This window comes from Falco punctatus (assembly GCF_963210335.1).
Source record: "Falco punctatus genome assembly, chromosome: 3".
NCBI lineage: Eukaryota > Metazoa > Chordata > Aves > Falconiformes > Falconidae > Falco > Falco punctatus.
Genome location: NC_137582.1, coordinates 11,797,913 through 11,825,840, shown reverse-complemented (window position 1 = coordinate 11,825,840; position 27,928 = coordinate 11,797,913). Strand labels below are relative to the sequence as shown.

At 41.8% G+C, this 27,928-nt stretch overlaps 1 protein-coding gene across 2 annotated transcripts in view; it reads left to right on the top strand.

Annotated features, from left to right (window-relative positions):
- The window catches only part of FBXL7 (F-box and leucine rich repeat protein 7), a 374,313-nt gene that overhangs the window by 127,294 nt on the left and 219,091 nt on the right, over positions 1-27,928 (top strand). Inside the window, exon 1 of one of the 2 annotated variants that reach the window (XM_080377780.1) lies at positions 406-26,643. The exons of the other annotated variant lie outside the window; for it this stretch is intronic. The gene's annotated coding sequence lies outside the window, so the exon portion shown is untranslated. Of the gene's footprint in view, positions 1-405; positions 26,644-27,928 lie in introns of those variants that run through there. 2 annotated transcript variants of the gene reach the window in all.

Below are 27,928 nucleotides of genomic sequence, written 5' to 3'. Positions count from 1 at the left end.
ATGGAAATACTTCAAAGATTTTACTTTTTGGAATAACAGTGTTAATTTTAGAAAATATTTTGGGCCAACTCTGGAGCAGGCACTATTGTGAAGAAATCACCAGTATAAATTGTGTTCTGGTTCTGCACAGGGAAAAGAGACACAAACATGAATTTTTAGGTTGTTTTTGTTTCAATATGTCCTGTATCTGTGTCACTCCCATGTCAGCTTTGACTGTTGGAGGTTTAAGAAAGAAGACGGCTGGTTACTGCCAAAGTTCTGTAAGGAGAATCACCAGTTTCACAGGGCTGTATTTCCATGATTTCAGTCGGCATTTTGCACGTATGTCTTTGTGACAATTATGTTTTCCTCACCATCTCATCATCTGAACTCTGAAAAACTGAAAGCGCCATGCAAACTGAGATGAGGCTGCCCAGCTATGCAGACGTGGTTGCGTCCTGTGATGTGGGAGCAGCTCCCTTTCTCCAGCTGGCTGTGGTATGGAGCTTCGATCAGAAGAAGCATGCCCTCGTTGGCTCCTGGGCGATGTGGAATCTTTTCTTCTGCTTCAAGGCTCACAGAGGCAGTTGGCTGGTGGACCGATCAGCTGCATCCAGCCTGGGTCTTTGAGGAGCTGAAGAGAATGTATGCACCATATTTTATGTGTTGAAAAATAGCAGGTAAAGAATCATCAATATTTTTACATCTGTTATTGTGACAACATAATATTTTGTGAAGCTAGCAATCATGCTGTCATATGTGTGTGTATGGGTTTTTAGTTCTTCTGGTTTGGGGTATTTGCCTATAGCACAAGGAATACTATGTGGCTTTTGCATCAGGTGGCTGGGGTCCTAGTCACCTCAGTCCCAGCACAATATGCATCTATTTGAACAAACAAACCTCTCCTAGCTCGAGATCAGCTTTGGATAGTTCCTAGAGGTTCACCCAGCTCTTCCTGTGCGTCAGTGCAAGATTTATGACCAGAAGTCAATCTAAATGCCGCAAGGCTTCTACCCTGCACCCTGAACTGTAATTGCCATCACCTGCTCCCCACCCACACAGAGTTAGTGAACTTGGATGTGTAGCTGACAGAAAATGCTTAGTTTAAAAAATACTAATCTGCATACAATACTGAATGCAATAAAAACTTTCAAAACAAGATATATTTCCAACCTCCTTTGCTTGGGGTGAAGTGGACATGTGAAGCTCTTCGCACAGGGCTGGTATATTTATCTGTCATGTCTCACATAACTTGATAGCCTTACTCAAGCAGTAAGGTAAGTGTAATCTAGTAGTTGGTTGTCTCGCTCCACACACACTCATGCCCCTGACTGGAGGTCCAAGAAAACCCGTATGCCCACTCGTGAGCTAAAATTTATGTCCTGCATTGTTTGTTGCTCAAGCCAAGGAACCTTTGCAGTCCTCCAGCTGATATGTGTCAAAGTCCAATCCAGCTGCTACAGTCAAAAACTATCAGTATCTCTGGGTAAAGGTAAATATCTTCCTTAGTGAAAGTCAGAGAAGATTAAATGAGAAGTTCCTCACTACAATTGTTTGTTTTCTCTGCTACTGAAGGATATATTATATATTTTCCCCTAGGAAATCTCTTTGTAGATTGCCTTTATCATCTTCTGTTTTGTGATCTTGGTTGCACAAGAGCTGCAGTTCTATACTTGCCTCACTGTCACTAATTTTTGTTGACAGTTATGTTTATTCAAATGTAATAGTGTGTGATTACAAGCAAGATAATTTATTTCCAGTACCTGCTCTCAGTCTTGTGAAATCTAGTGACCTGCATGTGTAAGCGGTTCTGCTTTCAACTCAGATGACTTCTGGTGTTGTGGGGACAGGGCACTGATCCTGCTGCTCTGACAGCAGTATTTTATAACTATATCACCTGACTTTGTGGCTCTGCTGAATCCTTTGTATCAGGGAAGTTTTTCTTTTGACCTTCACTGCGTTATAACTTTGATGTTTTTACCTGTGCTTCTACCTTCTTGCTTATTTTGTCCTGCTACTTCCTTTTGGTCCTGTTGTCCCATTGTTTGGACTCGAGTATTGTCCTTCTCTGTAGCCCAAACTCTGATGCCAGAACTCTCTCCAGGTCCCTTTCGACTCCTAAGCATGAGCCTCACATATGTGAAATGGATTAAGTCTCATCCTTCTTAGAAAAAATGAAGGCATACTTCTTTTTTATTAAAATAACAAAAACAAAAAAATAAGGTGGGGCAGAAAACCGCCTGTTCTCAGCCCAGACTACTTTTTTCTGTTGGTGTTTCCATTATTTCCATTGCTTACTTACTGCAAAGATATGGCTGGGTTTACTTTTTTCTCCCCCACCCCGCATCCCCCTTTCCTGTGCAGGATGCCAAGCACACAGGAAGGAAGAAGAGGGAGAAATAGTAATAGCATCAGCTAGGATCCAAACGGAAGAAATTTCTAAGTAATGCTGGTACCTCCCTTCCAGTATGCTTGAATGAGTGGGGCAAATGCTTTGCAGAAGATTTGAAAAAAAATCTGAGAGTTAAGTCACACAGAGATCTGAGTTACCAAAATGTCTTGTCATGTCTCAACTTAAACCTGTAATAAGTTACACTAAAGTTACAGGAACAGTTTATGTGCATACTTGGATAAAGTTCACTTGCTGAATTAAGGGTCTAAGTTCTCTTCCCTATTGTATAATACTTTTTGAAGTAACACAATACTCTTTGTAAATGATAAAATGAAAGAACCCAAGAAGGAAACTTAGCAGGAACAATGAGTACTTTATATCTTCTCCCCCTTCTCCTTTCCATAAGATTTGGCAGGATCCTTCAGGAATGGAAAACATACCTTAACATTAACCAGCGTACATGAAGGGATTTCTCAAAATTTCTGTTAGTAATCCTAGAGCCAAACTTTGAAAGAACCTTAAACTCTTGCATGCATGCAATGTACATGTTCACCTTCCTGATGTTTATCTCTAAGTGTTTTAATGAGCCCACAGTGCAGACAAGATGCTGCTAGGATAAAAAACAGTTGTACATATAAATGACTTGGATAACCATACAGCTGCAAAGATTATTCTTTCTTATGTGTCTTCGCTCATGTGAAACTGAAGAACTTAAAAAATGTGGCCTTGAAGGATATTTTTAAAGCAGCTATTCAACTTGGATCCAGTTTTGTATGCATAATTATATGCATGCATGGCCTGATGGTTATCTGACACAGGTTTTATTGCCAAGGGACACATTCCATTATTCATAACACACACTAGTATAAGTCTACTATGTATATCTTTGGATTTATATTGCTGCAGTTCTTGAGAGCCCTTGTCATGGATGAGGAGCCTGTTGTGTCAGGCTCTGCACAAATGGAAGACAAGTAGATGTTCCCTGCTCCCAAGAGCAACCCTCCACAACCTAGTTGGATGCCTGATAGAATTATTTTTTTTTTTTCTCAGCTGCACTTCAGACTTGGGACATTTTTTCTCAACCATCAGCTAAATATATAATGCTTTCATTTTACATTGATGACAATACAGTGGTTAAGAAGCTTTTCATATTGTAAACCCAAACCTTGATCATAGTAATAAAAGTCTTTCATAATATTTTAATCTCCATCATCAAGAAGATTTGCAGGGAAATTTCACATACGTAAAATGGTTAAGTGGTGTTGCTGAATGAAGCATGGAGTGAGTTTGTTTTCCTTTTGTGATTAGATTGTTAGAGTTTAACCTGGTGTGTTCATGAAGTTTAAAACTGTCACAGGTGAGCATATGGATAGCTAAAAGGTGTCAGTGCTCATGTTTACTATACAGTAAAAATGGAGAGTGAAGAGGCACTAATGACAATCTGTGGAGTACTTGAGTTAAGGAAAGAAGGAAGGTGCACACAGGGACAGTAACTTAGTGCTCTAAAGTGGTGAAGTTAGTGACTTCACAACCTCTATGGGCAATCTGTTCCACTCCTTCACTGTTGTCGTATGCATTTCACAGTGCTCTTGCTTCGGTTTACACTTGTTGCTTCCCACCCTCCTACACCACTATGAAAAGCCTAACTCCATCTTCTTGATGACCCCCTTGTACATATTGTAAAACTGCTACTAGGTCCCTCCAACAGCTTCTGTTCTCCAGGCTGAAAAAGCCCTGGTCCTTCAGCCCTCCTCAGAGTACTCCAGCCCCAAACGCTGAACTTGCTTCAGTTTATTGATGTCCATCCTGCATCAGGTGCCCCAAATCAGACATAGCTGATTGAAAATGAAATCTCGTGAGTGTCAGAGGGAGAGAATCCTTCCCCTTGGTGTCCTGGCAGTGCCCTTGCTAACACAGCCCAGGGTGCTGTTGGCCATCCCTGCAGCCAGGGACACTGCTGGCTCGTGCCCAGCTTGTGCCTGCCAAGGCCCCCAGGTCCCGGTGTCCTTGCGCCAGGGCTTCCTGAGCAGGGGCAGCACTTGGTATCTGTCCTTGTTTTAGTAACCTAACAGAGCAGTCAAATTTGAATAGTCTCTTAGTGCAATTTGCATGCCGTTGCTGTATCATTCCTGTAATGTTTGCTAATCAAATCATCATGACTCTTATGTGTATTAAAATGCTATTTATGAAGCTACAGAGATTTTACAGTGTCATGCTAGCTATGTTGTAATACTTAATTAACATTAACCAATCCTTAAAATGATAGCCTAAGGTGTGTCAAGCCACAGAAAAGCAATAAGCAGAGATGATGACATTCCATAAAACCTGCTACAGATATGAGTCTAAGTTTATCTCCTTCAAAACCTCTGACAGGCCTTTTTTTAAAAAAAAAGTATCTTTAATCAGTCTCCAGATTCTATTAAACAGGAACAAAAAGGGGAAGAGGAAGTACATGGTATCTGCTTTCTACAAAGCAGACTGTATATATTTGTTTAAGTGAGACAGAATCTCAATGTCTTCAGTGTTTCTCAAAAGCAGATTTAAGCAAATCATCCAGGCAGTCAGCCAGGCAGAGTGTGCATTTTTAGGCACTGACTCAAAGCCAGTGTCAAGACATATTAAGCTGGGTGCCTAGAAATAATATATATGAGATTAAAAAAAAAAAAAAATACTACAAGATCATCTTGCCACAGCTGTGGCTATTTGATACAGGACAAAGAGAAATTGTATTGTAAGCCGTGAAAGGGTGATGAAAAATGCTTTGAAATATTAAGCTAAATGATTCTATGATTCCATCCAGGACTGAACGCCATCTGATTGCTACTTCTCAGACACTTCAGTATCATGCATCGCCTGAATCTAGTCTGAAAAAAAGCTGATTCAAACTATCACCTTCCCAGAAAGAGTGTAGTTCCTTAATTAATTACGCGTGAAAAACTTGTTTAAACGATTGTGTATCTTAGTAGGAGATTGCTTTATATTACTAGGATGGAATAGCTATGTTGATTGCTCCCTTTGTTTTAATATGTGTGTACAGCAGTAAAAATTAAGCATCTCACCCACAAAATATCATTTATATCATGAATAACTGATTTTGTTCTTCACCTAGAGTCCTGAGATGGAAGTGGTGTTTTCCTCAGCTTTGAGAAAAGCAACAATCATAGGTGAATTTTAACAGTTTGCATGGCAAGATGTAGTAAGCTTCCTTCTCTTTTTTTACTCAGCACGTTGTTACTAATAACTTGGTACTTATACCAGCTGAACATAGCGGGATCCGGTGGGGTTAGTCTCGGTAGATGGTGCTGTTGTGTCTTAAACTACTTCCCAGGGCAGAGGCAAACACTGCCTTAGGCAGCGGCAGCAGCACAGTGAAGATTCTGCCTCTGGGGCGATTGCAGACAGCCTTAAAGAAGTGGTGGGTCTTGGTTTTTTGGTTGGTTGGTTTGGTGTGGGGTTGTTTGGGTTTTGGGGTTTTTTTTGTTTGTTTGTTTGTGGTTTTTTTAAGAATGGGCAGGAATGATTTGGTGAGGGTTTATTTGCCTGTAAAACCTATACCGAAAGAAAAAAGCTATGAAGCAGGTCATACAGTTTAAAGGCAAAACGGGCTTTGTGCAGGATGATCAACGACACTACCTTGTCCGGAAAGAAAACTTTAGTTGTCTACTGAATTATTAGTGCTTATGGCCTTTAGATGTCCCTAAAAGGATACAACCGTGCCTCATCTGATATTGTGCTTTTCCTCGGTGTATTTGAATGATAACTGTTGCACAGGTTACATAAAAAACGAAGCGGCACGGAAAGGTTCTGGTAGTAAGTGCATGAAAGGAGCACTGTGCTGCACTGGAGTACTCTGTTGTTACTTCAGTACCTGACATGCAGAAATCAAATGAGCAGATTTTCTCTGAGGCCTGAAAAGAAAGTATGTGTGTCTGCAAACATGAGATTTACATTTTCCACCTTAACTTTTTTAGAAGTGTTTCCTTACTGGTATCTCTGGATTTCAATAGTACAACAGACTAGTTGTACAGTCTGAGAACAGCTCTGGTCACCTCTGCTATGTTCTCCAACGCTATTTTTGGGTTTTGCACAGTAGATAACAATTCCTGGATCCCAGTTCTGCTGAGCCAGCTGGGCTCTTACAGCCTGTTTACAGTTCAGAGCTGTGCTGCTGAGAGACTGAGGACAGTAAGAAATATAGGCTCTCTCACAATAGTGGGAGGCAAGACAGACCTAAGACTGGAAAATTAGGGCGGCATTGATTTACAGTCCAGGTCTGGGCCAGTCTTAGCCGTGTAAGTAGCCTAGATGATGGATAAACTGAAGGGATTTGATCTGTTTAATGAGCAGCAGCATCTTTTTTAAACAAATAGATGTAATTAAAGTAGCAGGCTGCTGCCCTGCAGCATGCTCCCAGATGGCAGTACAATCTTTAGGCCAGGGTTTCCTTCTGTTTTTTTGTAGGCAATCCCTGGAGCAAAAGAACTTGAGTTACTGTGGTGACTTAATGCAGGACAGGTAGAGATCACAAACACAAGAGCATCCCTTTTGTCGAGTCCCTCCCAGACATGTCTTTTGCATCCAGAGGAGCTGATAGAGTCTAGTTGAGCTGAGCTGTCTTAGATGCTTGGTTTATTCCCCAAGAGCATAAAATAGGTATTTTTATATCACATCTGTCTGGCTGTCACCCCTTGTCATGAAATTCTATCTTTGCTAAATGCTATTAGCACAGTCAATCAAACAGTTTTTCAAGGTCAGAGAAGATGGTTGTGATTCAGAGAGAACACTTCAGTGAAAACTGTGGACCTAGCTGGTACCCTCAAACTGTAAGCATCACATCAAACTGTTGTGATGCATAAGAATTTGCACTGGAGAAGTGATGACATGAGATGATGTTTTGATCTTACTACATGTTTAACCTGTCATTGATTCTTATAAAGCCACAAACAAATAGATTGTGGCAGGAGAAGTATGTGGACATGCAGACATGGTATTAACCCGAACACTTTATTTCGTAAGTAGCTTAAATTTTTATGGAGGAAAGCTGCTTTACAACCCATTTAGATGAAGATTAACTTGTTTAATGTTTAGCTTCATTCCCAGTAGAGCAGTGACTGAAATCTATTTAGTCTGAGAGAAATGCAAGAGCATTATAAATGTTGTGACTTAATTTGAATATCGCTAATGATAAGGGCCAGACTCTTGAAAATGAGTCCAAACAGTCAGCTGTTTACATAGTATTTGAGTCACTTGGTTGGACTGCTATCTCCTTATCTTCTCATGCACGAGACTATTCCAGCCTTCTCAAAAATGCTCTTAGGAGCCTGGATCCCAGCCTCTAACCTCTATAAATGACTGAATGTGCTTAATTAAGTGGCTGCTGAAATAATACTAGCCACAAACATTACAGGATTTATAAATAGATGCTTGAATCTGAGACTGGGTGTAGCAAATCTCAGAGCCTCAATGTAGACTCTGGGCTGTATTACATCCACAATTTTTACAGGAAGCCTGGTGACATAAAGCACCATTTGCAAGTAAACCAAATTTGAAGTCTTAGGGCCACTGGTAAAGCTGGCAATCCCCTCATTTTCCTGGTCAATATATTGCTTTCCATAAGACTCAGTGCATCTCCCAAATACCTATGACTGAGACAGGGAACCAGACTTTGCCACCTTTAAGCAATTATTCCCTGTGCCCAAGAGTGACTTTCTAGAGGGAAAGGCCCCTTGTGTTCTTACATGCTCTTCTAGTTCATGCCTATGCTTGTGATTGCTCTGGTTGCCCCCCTGAGCCATGGGCACAGAAACTGAGTAGGACAGAAGAAATCACTTGAACTAAAGTAATTTTCATTATTTTTGCTGAACGTAGGATGGACTTCCTCCTCCGTTTAAATCTCTGCAATTCTGGAGTATTTCTGCAGACTGCCAGATTTTTTGATAGTAGGTCTCATGCTGGGACCTACTCTCAAGAACTAACCCCGTTAAATGTCAGATGAAGGCGATCTCATCCACAGCAGTTACTCTGCCTGGAATTTGTGACCTCCAAGAGGAAATCAGGAAAAAGCAGATGGCTGCCTGCCAGAGATTATGCCACTATTGGGAGCCACTAGGTCCTAGAATCCATTTCTACTGTCAAATATATTGTTGAGCCAGCAGCAGTGACAATCTGAGCTCCGCTCTGAGACTTCCTGCAGGATGCTTCTGTCTAATAGCCAAGCCCAACTGAACTATTTCTGAGGAGTCCCAACCATCCTATGACAGTTCTTGTTTCCTACATAAGGAAAAAAAATCCAAGACTGGAATACTTTATGAATTTCTACTGAGGCAGTTGATAACTTAGGCAGTGTTTCCTTTGAGTGTCGTGTTTGTTTGTCAGTTGTGTTCAGCATCTGTTGCGCTGTTGCTACCATGCTGGCTGTGCTGAGAAGGGAAATGTCAGTGTTGCCTTTGTGAGTGTCCACCATGATCGCTGCGGACAACACTGGAATGAGTAACTGGACCTGTGCTTTCAGTTATCTAGTAAGATTTGTGGTATATGTGATTATTTAAATGCCTAAGGAATTCTCATACAAGCCAAGCAACAGCACTGAGATATTTTAACCTTAATTTACTTCTAAACCATTTCACTGAATTTGGCACCCTGTCTTCTTTTTGGTTTATCTCTCAGGAATGTTAAAGAACACATATGTGTTTGGTATCCCACACTAATAAATGGAAGCCCACAAATGGTTGAAGGCAATCCTTATTTGTGCTTCTACAATGTGTTTGTACAAAGGTGAACAGTGTCATATCATTCAATGAAAAGCCGCAGAATTTTGTCTATATTCACTGAACAAAATGTCTTTTTTGTTCCTGTACTGGTGTTCTTCTTAGGTCCCAGATCTGTAATTTGGTGCTTGCAAACTGCTCTTTTCTGCCTCTTTTCCCAGAGAAGAGATAAGTGAAAGGAGGGAAAAGAGAGGAAAAGGAATGAGTGTACCCAAGAGGTGACTGTAATAGTACAGGCTGAGAATCTTCAAAAGCATTTGAGACATGTATTCATGCAGTACCCTTAGGAATCACTGATGTTTATAAACCTAAATAACTTTTCACTTCCTCTTTATCCTGTTCATTTTTCAAGACTAACCAGCTGTGCCATCCACCTGTCAAAGGAGCAGCTTGGTCACTACTTTGTTTTGGTAGCCAATCTTCCAAAAGGCTTTTGAACTCAAAAAGAAACGTAAAAGGTGAGGTGAACAAAGCTAAGTGTCTCTCCCGAGCAAGCTGAATCTGTTGAAGCAGTGGATAAAGGTGTCATTTAACTGCTGTGTTCCTTTTGTGCTTACCACAGGGAGGCAGCTGTTGAGTCTGCTTGGCCCTGCCACCCCTATGGCATAGGCTGGCATGCTCCGGTGTGCTCTCCTTTAGTAGCCAGCAGGTGATTCATTCTGGTGCCTGATCCATGACAGGCCTCCGGGAAGGTGAGATGATTTAGATCCTGCATTGAAGGGAAGGTATAATTCAGGCCATGTGTCAGGGCTCTGTGTGTAGAAGTGTGTGGGTGAGGAACCATGGTAGAAGCGGAGAAATACTCACGGAGTCAGCAGCAGAGAGAGTCGAAACTTAGCCAAAACATATCAAGATTTTGGTAGCGCTTCCAGTATTACTGATGACAAGGTTGGCAAGTTTGGAGTTCCACTGACTGGCAGCTGTGCCCTCAAAAAGGGACACGGGAGGACTTTCTCATCTGTCAGGATTTCATTATTTGCAATGTAGTCAGACAGCTCTAAGGTTACACATGTATAAGTCTGTTAGGCAGAAGAGGAAGCAGACAGTAATTTTATTTTGCAGTGGGAAGAGGGGGAGAATCGTCATCCCAGAGTTTGAGCAGCACAGCTGCTGCCATGTGCTGAGCAAGCATATACCATTCCCAAGACCCTTCTGTCCCTGCGCACTCTCTCTCCTGCTGGCACTGGAACCTTCCTCCTCAGAGCTGCCCTCCTCCCCCTTCCTCTGATCCTTGAGAGAGGCCAAAGCAGCCAGCAGCATTTACCTGTCCCCTTTTTGAGCTGCGTGGAGTTGAGATTGCAGCCGCATTGATTCCCTACACTGTCACATCATTGCTTCCTCTCTTCCTAGTCCCAGTAAAGGATGGGGGTGGGGAGGGATCACACTGACCTCTAAAGTGGGAGTCTCAATGCAAGAGCAAGATAACTTTTTAAGGAACAAAATGAATCCCAGAAAACTAGCCCAGGCAGTGCTGGGAGTTGGAGCTGGGGTTACCAGGATCTCATGACAGGCTCTCCTGCCAAAATCTTCCCTTGGATGTCAGCTGGACCTGAAAGCAGACTCAGTTTGGTTTATATTTGTTTAATCAGACCTGGAAGAAATAATCCCGATATGTATCAACTTCTATATGTTTTTTTCTCATTCTCAGCTTGTGAGTGATGTGGATTCAGGTTTCTTGTTTGGATTCAGATACTGTAGTGAGTTAGACGTGCCACAAACTGAGTAGATTTTCTGAGGTGACTGATTCAGTTTACTTGTCTGGCAATACATGACCTTCTGCCAGGTCTTTAACCTGGGCTTCAAAGCATCAGTTTCTAGCTACATGGAGAGGATACATAATATCTTCTCAGAAATTAGGCAGGGTCTGATGTTCTTTTTTAAGGCGTGAAAGTCATGTAGGGAAGCAGAAGAGATGGCGGAGGAAAACTATTTTCTACTACCCATCTGGGAATAGCTTCTCCAAAGAGATGGAAAAAACTAACTTTAAAAGTCTTTAAATAAAGCACCGCAGAAGATGTTGGATGAGGACAAATAGTCCTGATTTCTGAACTTTTCTGTGACACAGACTTGTTGATTGCCCCTGCAGGTTGGCCGAAGGTGAGACACAGAGCAGTGTGTCACTTCACTTGAAACTGTAGATCCACTTAGGAAGTTTCAGGTTGCAATTTGAAGACAGAGCGCATGACTCTCCTATGTGGTTAAATAAATAAGTGAATAAAGCTAGAAAACTTCAGTGCTATCTTCAGTAAGAACACTGTAAAACATAACCTCTAGCATGCATTGTGTACGGCCTTTTAAGAAGAAAACAACTCCTCTAGCTGACCACCTCAGAAGCTCTGGAGTTGCAGAAAGTATTCTGATTTTGCATAAATTTATCCAGGGAGAGAAAGAATGCTGTTGTTATGTACCCTTTTACTCTCTCCCCTTATCTCACTCCTTTCCCTTCTTCCTCCCCCTCTCCCTCTTAGCAGTAATCAGTATGCATACATTACTCATTGGGATGCTGTTTTATTTTTTCCTGCTTATAAGCCAAAAGCACTTAACACTTGGCTTTGCCAGCCCTGGGATTCATAAAGTGCCAGAGAAAATATGGAGTTTAGTAACTTCTCTCCTTTTCCTTTTTTAATGCACAAAGAGTGAGAGCTTTTGTGTCTGTGCACACCTGCGTAGCCCCATCCTGTTGCTTCAGTTGATGACTACTGTCTCCTCTGGTCACCAGGAACTAAGCAAATAGAGCTGAGATCAACAGACCTGGTACCACCTGCCCCCCCACCCTCACCTCTTCCCTGAGATTGTTGTGCTTGCAGTGCTTTTCCTTCCAAATGAGAAGCCATGGATCTGTTCAGCCTCACCTCCTTTATTAGCCTTTGTAAGAGGGGTTGAGAAGATGTCATTACAAGCTGGAGGGAGAGGCACTGGGGGAAGGAATGGTGAAGAGGTCTAGGCAAGAGAAGTGGAGGAGGGATGGCAGGAGCTCATGCCCTGTGTGTTGGGTTGGACTGGGACTGGGATCTTGACTTTTCAGCTCCTGACAGAGAGCTGTTTCTGGCTGGTTCCCCCAAGGAGGTACCATGCTCTTTGATGTCCATGTTGAGGGCAGTTGTGCAAGAATCATGTGCAATATGAATGCATTACTTTTCTGGGAGAAACAGCCAAGCGCTCAGCTCTTCCCAATCCTCAGTATAGCTTTGACTCCTTCCACCCTGTTACCCGAATTTCTTCTGTCCTCCTTGCTACTGTGTTGTAATTGGGCTTTCTCAGCACTTTGCTTGACTGGTCATTACTTACTTTTCCCAGTACCAATGTCCACATTCCCCTCTCACTGTTTCTACTGCCCTGAAGTCACGCGTATCAAGTATGTCACCTTCCCACCTTTTCTTCTATGTTCTCTGGTAGCTCTGGTTGAAGACCCAGATCTGTCCATACTCTTCTGCTGTGGGGCCATTTTCCATCATTTTCTCAGGTTTTGGGGCTGAGCAGTCAAAAGCACTGCTGTAGAGGACCTGGATGGCTGCAGAAAAAGTCATTTACATCAGGTTATTCTCACTGGGGAAACCTGCAAATTGTATAATATATATATAAGCCTGTTGGCTGAGGCCCAAAGTGAAAAATAATGCCTTACATTGCACTTACCCACTTTGCCCAAATACCAGAGGGCAGAGAAACCTAAAAAAGGAGGAGCAGTCTGTTTCCACTTCAAGGAATGAGTGGGAGAGAAGGGGGACCAATGGGCAAGCCTAAAATGCATTGGGTTTGCATGCATTAGTAAGTTTGAGAGGAGTTTCTGGTGAAAAGGGAGCAGAGAAATACTGTAGTAATATGCAGAAGTCCAGGCCAATTAACCCCAATCATGCCTGAGATGAATGCATCTCCTGGTGTGCAGGAGTTGCTTCCAGTGTTGGACAGCAAAGGTTAAAGTGGAAAGAGAAGAGAGGAGATGTTTTTCTGCAAGTGTTTGGCAAGCTCTGGCACAGAAAAGGCTTCTTACGAGTTTCCCGGGAGCCGAGAAACAAAAGCAGCTGCTGAAAAATCACCTTTAAGGGAGACTTCTGGCGGAATGTATTTAGCTCTCCATGTTATCCACACTTTCTAAAGAGCTGAAATAACAAACTGTGAGCAGAGCAGCAGGGAAGTTATCACTGTTGTTAGAAAGAAGGGTGGATTGATGCATGACTGGCAGAGGGAGGAGCAGTTCATGGCAGGTAGCAGGACCCACTACAGGAAACTGGCTGCTGATCCTCTGAGCTGACACTGAACCTCGCTGCTCATCCAGGATGGCAACTGGGTGGCTTTAACATTCCTCTTCAGCAAAAAAAAAATATGTAAATTGTACTTGCAGTTATAGTTCAGGCACTTTCTCCCTTCCCCAGAGGAGGGTCAAGACAGCATTCTTTTAAAAACTCCTTCAAATGTAAACCATGTCCTTGTTGCTGCCAGTTGCATCCTGTCAGGAGGGTCACACACGCATGGAACTCTGCGATAACGTCCAAAGATTTCACATGTCAAAACCCTCTTGCTGCGCAACTGAAAGAGAGACACTTGCACTGCACATTAAGTCCATAATGAGAGAAGTGTGTGTGCAGAGTGGGGGGCGTATTTGAGGAAATTGCAAAATACTTCTTGAGTTTAGTATGTTTATGAAACATTTCAGTCAGGACCAGTTATACGCCAGTGATTCCCAACCACATTCAACCTTTTACATAGCACCATGTGCTGCTTTCTTCTGTCTCCCATTGACAGCAAACTCCAGAATATTGTTGCTGCCCCTGCCTTCCTCCACTGCTGTCAGTTTGAGAAAGTGCCAGTGGAAAGACTTAGATAACCAGCCAAGCAAAGTGTATTAGTTTGGTCTCTCATCTCTAATGTTGGTGTTCAAGCCAGAGAGGTTATTTTAATTGGGACTGAGTATTAGAGATAAAATTATTTTTTTCCTGGAAAGTGATTGTGTTAAATTTGAGATTAACACTAAGATTGATTAAATTTAATCTGGACCCAAATTTAACTTTCTGTCACTCAACAGTGGCTTCCACAAAACAGAAGAAAATAATTAAAGCAGCCAAAGCATGGGATATGTCAATCTCAGCTATTCATTTTTAGGATATTACAGGAGGCCAGTGTATTTGCACAGTGAAAGGAGAGAAACAGCCTGGTTTTAGAAGCGCTAAGTTTCCCAAAGAATTCTTGGTACACTTAAATTTTGGATGCTTAAGCTTCCTGAACATCAGACCCATAGAGTAGAGTACGTTTACATTATTTGCAGTATCAAATGAAAAAATCCAGAGTTCCTATTCTTTTGCTGTTGTGGGTTTTTTTTCTATTACTTCATTGTAAATGATTAAAACCTACTGACAGTATCTCCTCTCTCCATTTTTTATTAATTCATGATGAATTCTGTTTTCTGGCTGACATCAAACTACCCTGTCATGGTTCAAAACTCTTCCAGTGCTTGTTTGGCTTGTTGCTTGCTTGCTGAAAAAAGTGTTTATATCAAGATTTTTGGAAAGCAACAAACTGTGATGTTATGGGGTGGGGGGAGTTATTTTGTTTTGTTTCTACAGAACTTGAACTTTGAGATATTTACATTGCCTAATATGTGACTCATTAGGAAAAAATAATGTAATTGTTCTAAATTGTCTGTTTTTTCTATTAATTCTTTTCTTATACCTTTGACAGTGCAGTAATCTCAGTAGGATGTGGCATTCTGTGCACACACTGGCATCAGATATCTGGCAGGCTTGCCAGAGGGTACAGTATCTTTGAGAAAATTCTCAGATATTCTCATGTTCCATTTTTGTTTCCCCACTTGAGTTTCATGCACATCTCACAGTCGCGTGCTGCTGTAGGCAAGTTCTGTCTGATTATTAGGTTTGACCTTAAAGATGCCTTCCTTTAAAGTCTCTGTATCTGAAGTAGTCTCTCACACGTGTCGGAGTTTGATCCCGCAAGCATCCTATAAAAGGAGTGAGCTCTCACCCCAGTGCACAAAGTTTGAGAATTCAAGCCTTGTGTCAAAAATCTACTGGAACAAGGATGACCTCTCTATTTCATGAACACCATGAAACCACTAAAATATTAAGAATTCACTTACCTTAAAAACCAAAGACCATTCTAAATTTCACCTTTCCCTACAATTGCCTATTTGTTGAAAAACATCAAATATCAAACTGTTAATGGTTTTGCATGCAGAGCAAAAGAATACAGTTTTTGTCAGAGACAGGTACAAAATTTTAAGACAGGAAATTATGATTTTCATTTACATGCTGCTCCCACTGCCAAAGAGGAGGTTATTCTCTACCCAAAGAAAAATTAAGAAACTGCTGATTGGTCATTCCATCTGTTAAAAAATGTTTCCTCTACAGTGGTGTTTGTTTATCCTAAAAAAGTGACTGCATATATAATTAATTTACACTAATCACATGCAGTCTAAGATAATTTCCAGAAAGCCAACAAAAAATGTGGTTATGATGATCCATGACTTAGTGCACTGATTTGCATTTCAGTCTGTTGCACATAGGCTCTAACAACAGATCACTTGGAGAAATGATCTTCTGATTAACACCATTAGTAAATCAGGGTCTTTTGCTTCATATGTCATATAAGACTTTGATTCCTAAAATGAAAAATAGGACAATGGGGAGTCCTGCCTACTCTGTAACACCGTTCTCCTTTCTAAATATGTTCTCAAAATGCTTAGGCATCCTAACTCCCTATGGATTTGAAGTTATTTGACACCTAACTAAAAGCAACTTGCTCACTGGATAGCCAACTTAATTTAGAATGCATTACCTACAGTCAAATTATCTGCCACATGTTGAGATTGGTAGTTGCTTTTGTGGGCAACTGGAAAATTTGGACTTTCAGGTCCTTTGAGATTCTCTTTCTGAGATGTTCTTGTAAATGGCTACTTTCATTTTTGGATTTTAAAACTGAGGGTCAAAAGTACTTCACTGAATATCTATCTTTCTATCTATCTTTTTCTTTCTTGGCTTCGCAGAGTGCTATCCCTGGTTTACTGTGTCCAGCTGGCACATCCTCAGCATGCTGCTTTCATTTAAAAAAACACTACCCATTGTAGCAGCCAGATGTAGCTGAACAGCAGTGTTTTCCTCATCGTATCACTCTGCTGGCTGAACTGCTCAAAGGGCCATTCCTGCAAACAGTGCCGTCAGTACTTCTAGAGTAGTGAGAGAAGAAAATGAAGTGCTGCATCTGTGATGTGCCTAAGAGTGGGATTGTGCTTTGACAGGGCATCTATCATCCCATGGCTCTAGAATTTGAGGTGATTCCTCAAACATACTGTTACTGGGATTCACTTAAGCTGTAGAAAGTTCCAGGCCAGTAGCAAACTGAATAGGCTTGAAGGCAGCCTCCCTGCCCAGCCTCAAACTTGCAGGTATAAATTTGTACCTGGGGAGCAGACTTTCTTCCTCAAGGCTATGGACAACTTCCTTTCAAAAAGCACGGAGCAGCCATCAGTATTGTGAAGATCCCCATAAACACATTTTATAGTTTCAAATTGTAATACTGTCAACTCAGACCTAACAGCAAAAATACAGTGAGACAAGTGCCACTTGCATGAAATACACAACTATGGTTTATGAGCATTGTTCATGTTGTCCTAGGAAATGAAATTTGGAAGGATGATTGACACCAGATTACAGAAAATCTGACTGCTAGGTTGTTCTATTTATTCCTTTCTTACCTCACTTTTCACAAGTAGGCTTTCTGGTTGTTCTTCATACTGTTTTACTAGGAAAGAAATGAGACTATATAGATAGCTGGATGCCTATAATCTGAATGAGAATAGGTATAGTTGGAAAGAAAACAACGAATGAGTATAAAGATAAAACAGTCTCAGGTAAGACTTCCACAGGAGAAACTTTGCTTTGTGTATAAAATGACAGTCATTCATTATCTTCAATTCGGAAAGAGCTTGTCACCTAGACAGTATAGAGGAAATAATGGCTACAGGTGAGCATGGGACCAGTCATGAAAAGGCTCGAATTTTATTCTTGACTTTCTGAGCTCTTTGGACAAATCAACCCCTTGCTGTTTCAATCCCTCCTCCTCATTTTGATCATGTGTAAGCATCCAAGATTGCTGCCTGTCCTGGTTAAACTTACCCTTTACATTTTGAAGGTGGCCATCTCTATTTCTTCCCTGTCTAAACAGTCTCATGCTTTTGATCTTTCCTCCTAGGTCCTGTTTTCTAACTGATCATCCTTATTGCCCTTCTCTGGACTCCTCCAACCAATCCATAAAAATCTGTAACTGCAGTGGCTATAACTGGGTACATTACTCCAGCTCAGGCCTTCTTCTCCCTCTGAAAAGGGAAGAGCAGCTTTTAAGGATGTTGAAGTGCATTGACCAAGAAAAAGGAGAGACTGTATGAAGGTACTCTAAGACCTGGCTGTTTTCAGTTCCTCCTATGAGTCTTTGCCACCAGATGCTAATGTCAAATCATCACTTGTAAGCGTTGTTGTCACCTCATTCGAGCCCTATTTGCGTAGCTACAAGCACTGTTCATAAGCTTCCTTTTGCCTCGCTGTCATCTTCATGTGACATTCTATACATGACTTTTTTTGGAAACACATGCAGAAACTAAATGTGTGAAACTCTTTTGGCTATATTAGGATCTAATGAGATTGTATTGCCTTATCTTGTGCAGAAATAGTCCAGAAATGGACTTGTAGGGCCTCCCAAGTGATATGAGGCTCCTGGAACTGTAAGGGAACAGATACCAGGGCCCATAACAGTGCTTGGCTGCTTAAGATGGCTCATGCATATGTTTCCCTCAACACTATGAGTATCACTATTCATTCTAAAAGTGATTGATGACTCTCTTTTACCAGATTCTCCAATTTCTTGTATGTCCTGTACCACATTAAGCAGGTCAGGCGTTACAGTCATTGGTGTTTTCTTGAGTTTCATTTTTGAGATGTTAGTTTTGCCCCCTCAAAAACAAACAAACAAAAAGGTTGATCTGAAATATTCTATCTTGGTTCTTTGTGCTGCTTGTTTCAGCACTCTCCAAAAACTTCCATAATTTCTAAGAATAGAACTTATGAAGAATAAACAAGTTATGAAGAATAAACATTGCAGTACAACAAAATTACTATGAGGTTTGTTTTGTGAGATCTGCCATCTCTGGAAAAGTACATACCAGGCTTGAGCCTTGGAGAAAATTCCCTGCTTGCTCTTGGTGGAGGCTGGAGTTGTTCTGTGCTGCCTTTTTGGACTGGATGAATCTGGGAAGCTGGGTGGCAAATGACAACCATTTCCTCTGCTTTTAGTAAGCATCCAAGCAGTACTGCCTAGAACATGCCAGTGAGGAAATATGGGGACTAGAAAGAAGTTCCTGGTGCTGAAGAAGGGACCAGGTCTCGCAGTGTAGTGGGTTGACTCTGGTTGGATGCTAAGTGCCTACCAAAGCTCCTCTATGACTCCCCTCCTCAGCTGGACAAGAGAGAGAAAAGTATAACAAAAGGCTCGTGGTTCAAGATAAGGACAGGGAGAGATCATTCACCAATTGTCATCATGGGCAAAAGAGACTGAACTTGGAGAAATTAATTTAATTTATTACAAATCAAATCAGAGTTGAATAATGAGAAAAAAACCCCAAACCTTAAAAACACCTTTCTTTAACTCTCCCTTCTTCCCAGGCTTAACTTTACTCTCGATTTTCTTTAAATCCTCCCCTCCAGCAGTGCAGGAGTACAGGGAATAGGGTTGTGGTCAGTTCATCACAAGTTGTCTCTGCCACTCCTTCCTCCTCAGGAGGAAAGACTTCTCAATCTCTTCAGCTCCAGCATGGAGCCTCTCCCACGGGCTGCAGTTTTTCATAAACTGCTTCAGCGTGGATCCCTTCCATGGAGTGCAGTTCCTCAGGAACAGCCTGCTCCAGCATGGGTCCCCCATTGGGTCACAAGTCCTGCCGGCAAACTTGCTCCAGTGTGGGCTCCTCTCTCCATGGGTCCACAGCTCCTGCAAGGAGCCTGCTCCAGTGCGGGCTTCCCACAGGTCACAGCCTTCTTTAGGCACCCACCTGCTCCGGTATGTGGTCCTTCACATGTCTGCTCCACTGTGGACTTCCACAGGCTGCAGGTGGATATCTGCTCCGCTGTGGACCTCTATGGGCTGCAGGGGGACAGCTTCTTTGCCATGGGCTTCACACAGCCTGCAGGAGAACCTCTGCTCTGGTGCCTAGAATACCTCCTCCCCCTCCTCCTTCACTGACCTTGGTGTCTGCAGAGTAGTTGTTCTCACATATTCTCATTCCTCTCTCCATCTGCCGTTGCTATTGTGCAGGTTTTTCTCCCTGTTCTTAAATACATTATTGCAGAGGTGCTGCCATCACCACTGATAGGCTCGGCCTTGGCCAGTGGTAGGTCTATCTTGCAGCTGGCTGGCATTGGCTCTATTGGACACGGGGGAAGCTTCTAGCATCTTCTCACTGAATCCACCCCCGTAGGCCCCCTGCTACCACAACTTTGCCACACAAACCCTATGTATCCAAGAAACAGGTGGGGAGCCAGGCCTGTGGAGGGGTCTGGTAGAAACACGGGCTATAGCTGGTCTGTGGGGACAGGATGGGAGCTGGTGAAGAAAGTGATAAGGGCTGGAGGGCAGGGAGCTCTGAGGAGGGAGAGGAACTGAAGAAGGATTCATGGCTGCAGCAGGGACATAGCACTAGAAAACAGGGTGCCAAGGTGCTCTTTCCTGCTCTTCTCCCTCCCTTTCCCATTTTCTTGAATTCATCTCCTGAAAACTGAATTCAGCATCAGCTGGTGTGAGGCCTGGATAAGTGGCATCCCTGCCTTTCCATAAACTGCTTGGGAAGGAGCCCTTAACTAAGTTTGTATTCTACTGCATTAAGGGACAAATCAAGATTATATCTGTGGGTTGCACGTAGTGTGAGCTTCTTTATAAACAGCAGCAAAACTTTTCATTTCTTGGCTTTAGCAGATTTAGCATTTATAAGGTATTTGAGTGCAGAGTATACTACATCTGGTAGAAAAATAGTTATTTTCATGCTGTGAGTACTCATTTTTTCACTGGGGATGCATTTTATATCTATTATTTGGGTAAGATACTCTAGTCTTCTGTCCTTACTGAGAGTCCCATATTTCATGGCATAAATAGGCATCACTGACTTAAGGTTTGCATTTCAAGGTTCAGCTTTACCACAAAGTACTGCATATTCTCCTTTTGGGAATCTACATTCTTGTTCATATATACAATACATAGTCTCTGTTCCTTACAAACAAATCTTAACCAGTTGTGTTCATGAGATAAACCCTAACATTTGAATTGCCTGACTTTGAAAATGACTGGTAGCACATTTTATACTGGAGTACATAGGTATGAAACTGGATCATTTGGAATAATGAAGATGTTAAAATATAGCCCAACAGAAAGATTGTCATCTGTTATTTTGACAATTATCTCTGTTGGGAGAATTAGTAGTGAATGGTGGGAAAAGAAGACGGTGAAGATCAGAAGTAATTTATCCCAGTGTTCTTAGTTTTCCTACCTTTTACATAAGAGTGTTCTATGTATTCATGTATTAATGAGACGGAGGGACTTTCATCAGTGACCAGTAGAGACCAATGTGTCCACAGCTAGACAGGGACAATACCAGGGATGCCAGTTATGCTGCCTCAGGGGAGAGGGAATGCAATTTCAGAGAGAGCAGGGCAGGAGGACATCAGCAGGTAACTACCCTAGCAGAAAATCAATATGTTTCTGAGCACAAAACAACTTGTAACTTTTAATATTGAGGCCGCCAAATACAGTGGGAAGTTAGCTGCTTTTGATGCAGCAGCCAAAGGGTCAAATTCTTTCCCCTGCTGCTTGAGCGTAGCTCTGTGGCAGTCTGCTGAGCTCCGCCAGTGAAACTGAAGAGGAGGATTTGGCTTGCAGCCTGGTTTTAATCTGCACGTATGGTATCAATTTTGGAAGCATTTTCTGGTTGTCCTCGCAGTTATAAAAGGGTAGAAAAATATATTTATTCTTTTCCCCGGTTAAAAAACAAACTTTTGTTAACTCATTTGTGTTAATCCTTTCTCTACCTGAAAAGTGCAATATGCAGCTGCATCTTCAGTTTTGCCATAGGATTGGCCTTTCCATTAATAAGTACCTGTGCTGTCTACCCTAAGGGGAAGGCAGCTCTGGAGAAACCAGCTTGCCCCAGTAGATCCCAGTTCTCTCCTGCACACATAGCTGGTGCTGAGTCCATTGGGATGTTAACCAATGGGTCCGCCTTCTGACCATAGGCACTGGGGTCCCCTGCCCATCAGCCGCCTCCCTCCTTTTTCTTAGCACGTTCATCCAGTTGTTTGCTTGGAGATGGGGAATATGATGGAGCATTGGATGTTGGCAGTAATTGTGCACACATTTAACTGGCTGCTGAAGAGGGAGTATCTCCTCATGCTCACAGAAGTCTTCAGGTTTTGAGATGAGTGCAGTAGCCATCAGCCAGTGATAGGTGTCTGGTCCCATTAGTGAGCTCTGACCCTCTCAGAGCTCCATCTCAAGCACTGTCATACCTTTCCTAATTGATGCTTTACTAAAAGGTTTTCCTGAGGTGATCTCGACACACATTCCTTGCTTTTGGTCCCTTCTGCAATGTTTTATGTCACCCCTTTTTTCAGGGTAGACACTGCTTCCCCCTGCTTCTAAGAAAGATCAGCAGCTCCTGGCTCTCCCAAGGGCACAGGACGGCGGAAAGCTGTCTGTAGCAAGGATCCCAGCTTCCCTGTGTAACTGCAGACAAAATTCATATTTTCTTCAGAATCTGAGGAAACTTACGCATGAGAGGCAATTAAGCCCTTCCAGTAATTTTTAATCTTTTTTTTTTCTGCTTTCTTGTCTAATTTTTAACTTTTCTTCCTGCCCAGTTGCTTCCTCCCTTGTCCCTCCCTCTTTTTGCACTCTCCTCCTTTCTTTACCTCTTCCATCTACCTTGACACTCACTGGGCACCCAAGATCAAAATTCCCATGTGGCTGTACGGACCTATTAATTCTTGACTCTTTTAATAGGCCTGAGAATCACCTTTAGCGTTAAATACTTAGATAAATAGCATAACATAACCATATAAGAAGCAACTGAAAAACAGTGGCAAGCTGCATGCGATAAATGTAGCTTTAGTTATTGTTACTAGGAAAAAAAATGACCGGAAAGCATAGGAGGTGGGAAAATTCTGAAATAGAGAGATGAGCCAAGGCTGTTGGGTCATAACGACAGCCCTATCCTACACCAGCCAGTAGATAACAATTGCCACCTTGAATTGCTGCTAACAGCTGTCTATGTGTACCAATACTATTATTTTAGGTTAATAAACCATTGGAAGTTTGCATTATTTCCAGCAAATCAGCACTGCAGCTGCTTCTACCAATTTCCCTAGACTCCTTGACCCTGTAACATCAGTAGTTCATAACAACTAAACTAGGAAGCAAAGCAGGAAGTTCATCATGTTTTCTAGAGCACAGTGTTGCTCTGGTCCTTTTTATGGAATATAATCTGTGTTGTGCTAGTTTGGATTTCTAGCTCATGAAAGGCAGATCACTAACTGCTGAATTAACTGAAATTAACTTCTAACATTCTTATAATGAAAAATAGCTGTAAGACCTGAAGATCAGTATGGCTGTGTCTGTATTTCAAGAACTGAGAATGCCTGAAACAGATTCTCATTTAATAAGATAAAAATTTTGGCTATCCAAAACCATCAGATGATTATGACCATCATGGCCTTATCTTAATTTGGCTGGTTTGAACATTGACGATGTGAGATGTCCTATTTCAGAAATACATTCCCAGTATTCAAAGGGATTGTGAAACCAACCCAGGTTCTTTACTTTTTACTTGCAAGGTCAGCTTTTTTAATGACAAGTCAGTCATGCCACAAAGAGAATTCAGGTTTCTGTGTCTACTAGATTTGCTCTGGCTAGCTACTACCAATCACTACGACAGTCCCAGTTCACTTCAGTCTTTTGCTTTGTGCAGTAGTTTGGTCATGACTGTTTGTATGTATATGGAACCGTTTCCGTAATTTTCATGTTTAATTTTGGGTAGTGGTAGCAACAGTGGGAAACCTTAGCTAATCAGGCCACTGAACACAAGCATGCCAGATGCCTTGTGTGTCTGGGGTTTATCATTGCACCGTGACAAAACCCTGGCCATTGTGTGCATTGCAAATTTAGATCTGCATGACCCAATTGACAACAGTTTCTGAATATCACTGAGGCAGGTTTATGACATGTCCAGAACCTCAGGCTCTGTTGAAGTGCACAACACACGGTCAGTTTTTAAACACTGATACGCTAAGTCTCTGCATAACTCTTGCATCGCTGGTGAGTTAAACGAGGCTATTGAAAGGTTTTCCTGAAGTTTAAGGATTTTTATGCAAAGGAAAATACGACAACATATTCAAAACCTTATCCTGCAAAAAGCTTAGTTCCAGGGCCAATTAAAATGTAAAGAAACCCATAGAAAATCAACTTAAGTAATGTCTTCACACATTCAGGACTAGATTAATCTGGCAAAAGTTATTTGCATGGGTTTGTCCAATGAAAATTACATTTCTGTATACAATATGCTTTGACCTCTTTTTCTTTTGCACCATCAAATAGACTACAAGAAAGCCCACAACTGTGCTAAACAAACATGGTTGTTTAGTTGTACCAAGTTTTTCTTTCAGCAGTGGAATTCATTAAAACAGCATGTTCTGTATATTGCCAGCAGGTCATCAGTGCTTGTTTGAGTCAGGTTCCTGACCTTTATTTTCTCTCCCCAGGTCTGCTAGATTGTCTCATTTGGGGGACTGTTAAAATATCTAGCATTACTAATACATCTAGCATTATTTTTCTCATATCTGAGAAGATCTTCACAAGAGTGTTCATTGGTCTTAAGTAATTATCAACTAGTATATTTTATATAGACTCAGATGCTTAATTGTAAATAGCTGCTGAGCAGTATGAAATAAAAAGATTTTTCCCTGACCTAAAGAAAATTCAAATGCATTTGGAAACCTCTTTAGGATTTGAGGTAAGCTTTTTTCTTCAATGGGATGGTTGGGAGGTCATCTCAAGCAGCTATTCAACTGTATATGTTCCCAGTGAATTACGTGGACTTGTAATTCTCTACTCTGATGTTCTGGTTGCTTTTGTAGGTGTAACTGACATTCAATTCTTCTACAGTGTTACCCCACCAACACCTCCAATAAAATGTGCCCTTACACTCTACTCAAGTTGAAAAAAGGTAATCAATCCATGGAGACTGAGCTCAGCATGTCCCTAACCACTATGCTTAAGGGCTGTATTTCACCCTTTGTTTTGGTTTTGACACTGACCAGAAGCACCTCAGTCCATGTAAGTCTAAGTGCCACGCCAACTCCTACATTAAGGTCGCTATGTAACATCAAAAAATTATTCCTTCTTTGCCTGCCTCCCTGATCTTATAGATTTCTCAGAACAGACCTAACCCACGAGAGCCTACAAATGCAGCAGTGGTTGCTGTTCTCTCTGTGCTGAGCCACAAAGGAGGGCAAGATAATGACTACAGCATTTCTCCTCTCAGGGAGTGGAAAACTCTGATTCAACAATTCTTGGCCCGAGGGGGGCTGAAACCTGTGTTTCCCAAGTATTCTGCCAAATGTTTTAGAAGTCAGGTGTGCTGCAGAGTGAGACTTCTGAAGTCCTCAGTCGGTACTGAAGAACACCAAATAATCTGGGCTGCAGTGTAAGAGGTAGGCATGGCTGGCTTTGGAGGAGGTGGACATTCACCTAGGCGAGGGGAGTTGTGTGTTCCACTTCCTACTCCTAGAACCACTTGGTATTTTGTTTAGTGTGCCGTCTCTGCCATTCTGCTCCTGCTAGACACCTCCCTTAGGAGAGATCTGTGGTCATGCTTGGGAATAGGCAGCCACCTGCTTCTAACGCCAAGCTACATGAGCAGCAGATAGCGGCTGATTTAACCTCCTCCCCCTCCTCCTCTCAATTTGTTCCTTTTGTGAGTACTCCTTTTATCAGGTAGTTTTGAGTGACCTCATCTCAATGTCTGATGTCAGGCAGCTTCTGACTTACAGGCTGACTAATATGGATTCCTTCATCAGATCTTTGACTCTTGCAGTGTGCTGTAAAAGAAGCCTTAATATCCGAGTTAGATTTCTGGATCCCTCCTTGGAAACCAGCCACCCACAAGTTAGGGACTGTCACAGTCTACTCAGTGGCACTTACATGGTGTTGGGCTTCACTTTCATGCCTATTCCTGTAAAGACTTGCAGGTAGTCTTGAATGCTGGGCTGTCCTATAGAAGAAAGAGCCTGTGCTGAAAGCAGGTGCACTGATTCCAGGGCATAAATTTAACAACCTGCCCTTCCCATCACCAGTACTCTTTGAAAGACTGTAGGCCCTGGGAGCATAAAAGGATGTCTTAAAAGGATATCTCCTACTATGAATGTGCACTAACTCCGTGGTGGTCAGATAACTTACAGCAAAAATACCTGCTCCCAGAGCTTACTGTTAATAACAATGAACTTAATCATATATTCCTAATCGATCACCACAGACTGCAGAGAGAGATGAAACAAATGTGGCCTGTCTCTGCTGTTTTGACCAAAGAAGAATCTTGTACATTAATGAATCCCCCAAGTATGTGTTGTTTAACCTGAACATTTTAATGAGTCCTGTCTCCTGTTGCTCAGACTTTGGCTTTCCCGCAGCTGACAACCACACAAATGTTCTTTATATCCTAGATGCACCAAAATAGTTTTGCCACAATAAATAATTTTGCTTAAATGATCAATAGGGTATGAAGAAGAAATATGAATAAGTGAAGAAGGGGGTGCTTTTCTCTTTTGCTTTTCATGAATGCCATTCTCATAATTTCAACAGACTTAATGTAGGTTTACTTCTTTCAGTGATTAAAAAACCTTACATGTATACAAATTTTCTGTACAAATTTTGTCATGGTTATTGAAATATGTGAAAGCATACGTATCTGTAACAAGATCTGATAGATATTTTGCAGTGTGCTTGCTATGTGGCATGTGTGTTTAGAATTCACCAAAGAAGAGCTGCTTAAATGAAAAAAATATAATGAGGAAAGATGGTAACTTGTTTTTGAAACATACGTTAGACTTTACTGATCTCACTGTGATTGGATGAAAATTTCTTCACTGGAAAACAGTGGTACAGCAGTTGACTAACTTACCTCAGACCTATCATCCTGGGAACAAAAAAGGGGTTTTTTCCTGTTTCCAAGTTACAAATATTTTGCAATTGATTAGAGTCAGTGAGGAGGCTACAAGAACCTCACCAACAGACACATCTTTTAGCTGTCCTTCTCTTTCCTGTTCGCAGGGAAAGGTGATCCTGTCAACATGGTAATGAAAAAGAGACAAACTTCATGCAAAGGAATTTTATACAAGAACAGTGAATATATTTGAGGGCCCAATGGTGAAATGCCAAGATCCGTATCAGTGTGCTAACTCCACTGTTACTATGGTAAGCAGGCTTTTACAGCATCTAGATCCACATCATTGTAAATACACACCAGATTCCCCTGCATGAAAGTGTGGTATTGATTTTGGTGTACTCTGCTGCACTGTTAGGGTCCTTAACGACATGCTGTTACTTCAAACAGCATGACAAAAATCTTACTGAAAGAATCTATTTTTTCTCAGTTATTAGAGGCAAAGGAGAAGTTAGATGATCGCTGTCTCTGATGAGAATTTTTCTTAATGATTCTTTTGATCTCTAGTGCTCCTGCTCCAAAGCACCTAGGTAAAAATAAAATCCTATTAATTGTTTCATAGTAAAGTGTTTCTTTTCTAGACAAATTTTAAACATCTTGTGTCATCATTAAAAAGGACTTTGCCACTGACCATACTGAGATAGGGTTTCTAAGTAATACCTAGTTGTCTCTGGAACACTGCATCAAGATAAAAACCCAATTTTGGATTTTGAAAAAATGAAGGTAAGGTTCCACAGCAACAATGTGGCTTCATACTTCTTTTCTCCTTTCTCTCCTATCCTGCCTTTCTGAGCTGCCAACAAAAGGCACATAAAGTCTGCCTGCACTGGGTGATGCAAAGATTAAGTTTGTGTGGTTTAACCCCAGCCAGCAACCAAGCACCACGCAGCTGCTTGCTCACTCACCTGGAGGGCTGGGGAGAAGAATCAGAAAGGAATGTAAAACTCAAGGGTTGAGATAAGAACAATTTAATAATTTAAACAGAATAAAAAGGTAAGAACAACAACAATGGTTATAATGGAAAGGTGGTGAAAACGATAAAATCCAAAGGAAAAGGGAGGAAAGAAACCAAGTGATGCACAGTGCAACTGCTCACCACCCGCTGGCCAATGCCCAGCCAGTCCCCCAGCAACAATCCCCCCACTCCCAGCTAACCCTCCAAGTCTATATACAAAGCATGACATCCCACGGTATGGAATATCCCTTTGGCTGGTTCAGGTCAGCTGACCTGGCTGTGTCCCCTCTCAGTCTCTTGTGCCCCTCCAAGCCCTCTGGCTGGCAAGGCCCAAGGAACCGAAAACTTCTCAACTTAGTATGAACATCACCCAGCAACAACTACAAATATCAGTGTGTTGTCAACATTGTTCGCACATCAGAGCCAAAACACAGCACTGTACTAGCTACTAAGAAGAAAATTAACTCCATCCCAGCTGAAATCAGAACAGCTGAACACCTTGGACCTGTTCTGAGTTTGGTATAAAGTTGTTAGGTGTCCACCATCCCTTTCTTTGGGGGACCTCTCTGCCAAGTTCCACT